At 41.8% G+C, this 2,605-nt stretch overlaps 1 long non-coding RNA gene across 1 annotated transcript; it reads left to right on the top strand.

Moving 5' to 3' along the window:
* Positions 1–1,459: 1,459 nt before the first annotated feature.
* LOC142400896 (uncharacterized) lies at positions 1,460–1,820 on the top strand. Its single transcript, XR_012772994.1, has 3 exons — positions 1,460–1,506; positions 1,595–1,683; positions 1,800–1,820. It is a non-coding gene; the product is annotated as an uncharacterized LOC142400896 (long non-coding RNA).
* The last annotated feature ends 785 nt before the right edge of the window (positions 1,821–2,605 follow it).

The following is a 2,605-nucleotide window of genomic DNA, read 5'->3' as shown; positions in this document are numbered from 1 at the left end:
CAGCCAAGCTTGTTGCTGTGTTGTCTTGAAAAAGAAGAGGTGCACGCTGTCTGCTGGTGACAGGTGATGCATATCTGTTTTTTTTTCTCCCAAACACCTCTTTTGTAATACCGCTTTTTGTGGGCAAAATTCAAGGATTCAAAGGTTTATTGTCATATGTGCAGTTAGAAACGTGTTTCCCTGAACAATGAAATTCTTTTCTTTGTTGCCCGCACTGGATGTCCAAATGTATAATAATAAAGATAAGATAAAGATAAAATAAGCATGCAACGACAATATTCTAAAAGGTTTCTTAAATAAAATAGAAATATAGAAATAAAAATATAGAAATCTGGCCTGTATACATAATGTGCAGTAGTGCGCTCAGTGTTTTATTGTGTATGGCTTAATTTGGTGTCACAATGGTCACAATATCGCCGAGGTCTTTTCTTTGTCCTTGCAGAGTCCATTTTTGTGTCAAAACAGTGCAAATTGCCAGCTGTGGTCAGACAACATTAAATAGCAAAAGGACGGGAGGTTGTCTCGCGAGTATTCCGTGTAATGACGTATACGCATATGATTGGTGGAGCTTAACGGCTCGCATAAGCTCTCGTTCAATCACGTATGAGAAACATTGTGTCGTGCAGTGTAAACAAAAAGTTTAAGGAGCAGATCTGGCGGCAGAAAGGGAGACAGAAATCGCTGAGGTCCCGTGCTGTGAAAACTGCCCTGGTTTGCGGAATACAATGGCTGGAAGACGACTTGCTTTCAACTCCCCAGCAACTCTCTGCGGGTCTACAGGTTTGTGTGTTTTTTTCTACTTGCACATGACCATTTGATTGTTTAATTTTAGTCTTGTTGACACTGTACAGCACTTGGGACAGTTCTCGCTGATTTTAAATGTGCTGTATATTAAACTTACTTACTCACTTGCTTACAGGCAGATAAAATGAAAGTCCTGTTGAATGCTATGACCGGGATGTCTCGTATGGTGGCCAGCACTGTGGATACGGTCGTGGAGAGGGTTCTGGAGGGAATCGACCAGAGATTCGCTAGGTTGGAGGCAAGATGGCCGTCGAGAACGGACTGGAGTTACATTCCAGAGAAGTTGAAGAGCGCACCCCCAAGAGAAGGCGGATACAGAATCCGAAAATCGCGGTAAGAGTAGGTTATTGACTGTGGCTTTAGGCTAAACTCAACTTAATTGTGTCCATCACGTGAAAACCAGTGTGAGTTGCTTTATTTAAAAAAATGTATTTCGTGTTTTCAATTTATAGGAAGCAGTTCGCCGCCTGCATCGTGGCATTATAATCCAGGTCAAGGGTAAGAATAAGTGAATGTTCTCCCAATATCTAGTTGAGTTGGACCTGATGTTACGTTACGTCAATGCAGTTTTTTTTTATTAACCATAGGCCTGTTGTTTTTACAGGCTACTGTCACCTCACAATATGGATGTAACGAGTCGCTTGAAGGAGGCGGTGTCAAACAGTCCGAACTTCAGAGAGGTAGACGGGGACACTATCGAGGGTGAGCGGCGCTGACTTTTACCACGGCTGGCATTGATACTTTTAAGCACTGGTCATTTTATTAATTCCTCTTGTTTTGTTTTTTTCAGCTGCGTGACGGACCTGTGTGCTGTGCTACAGGCGCGTCTTGAAGCCAACCCGAAATACTCACAGTCTCACCACAGAAGAGTGAAAGAGAGTAAGAACATATACGCTGTCAATATGACTTTTGTTACTTTATAGACAAGTTGTCAATATGCTGTGCATGGATAGACTATGTTTTGATTATTTATTGGTTATTCCAACAGCTCCCAGAAGCCAGCTTCTGATCCAGGTAGAGGACGTCTGACAACTCCCGCAGACCCTGCAGGGACCAGAGTAATGCGAAGAATGCGGATTCCAAACGGCGGCGTTTAGGCTTATTGTGTATATTGTAGGCTACAGCAGTGTGTGTATATAGTTTTCAATTCTTTATTATCAACATGGTTCTTATTACAATGTAAGCTATGTACATTGTGTGGTGTGGCAATAAAAGCGCTTTAAAAAAAAAAGTTTCCTTTTTCATTTCCTCAATAGATTCACGTCATTCATGCCTGCATTAGCCTAGTCATAGTGCAGCTTATAAGAATGACGTGAATATATGAAGTACACAAACATCCCAGGAATATTAGTAATCATAATCACAATTATTAATCATAATTGCTGAATGATATGCCCATGTAAAGTATGTATATATTAACCTAATTGGCCAATGGGCAGTCAGCTTTACAGGAGCTTTTTCATGTAATCACGTGCCTTTTTCGTCCAATACCAGCGAGGCCAGTGAGAGGTCCAGGCAGTCTCACAGCGGGGTGCTAATCGCTGGGCCATTAGCACCCCGCTGTGAGAGCCCGCCGCGAGTCGGGTTCGTTTCTGACGATTTTCTCGCTCAACAAACTTAAAGGCGGGGTAGGGGATCTTTTTCTGGAACATTTTTTTACATATTGCTTGAAATACTCTTCACACCCTCATTGCAACCAATTAATTAAAAGTTTTGACACAAATATGAAAAGTTTTAGTGGCCTCTAGAACGTACAATCTAGGAAAAACAGTATCCAATCATTGTGAACGGACCGTTCACA

This window comes from Odontesthes bonariensis, chromosome 15 (assembly GCF_027942865.1).
Source record: "Odontesthes bonariensis isolate fOdoBon6 chromosome 15, fOdoBon6.hap1, whole genome shotgun sequence".
NCBI classification, from domain to species: Eukaryota; Metazoa; Chordata; class Actinopteri; order Atheriniformes; family Atherinopsidae; genus Odontesthes; species Odontesthes bonariensis.
Note: the sequence above shows the minus strand (reverse complement) of the source record. Positions and strands in the feature narration are given on the sequence as shown.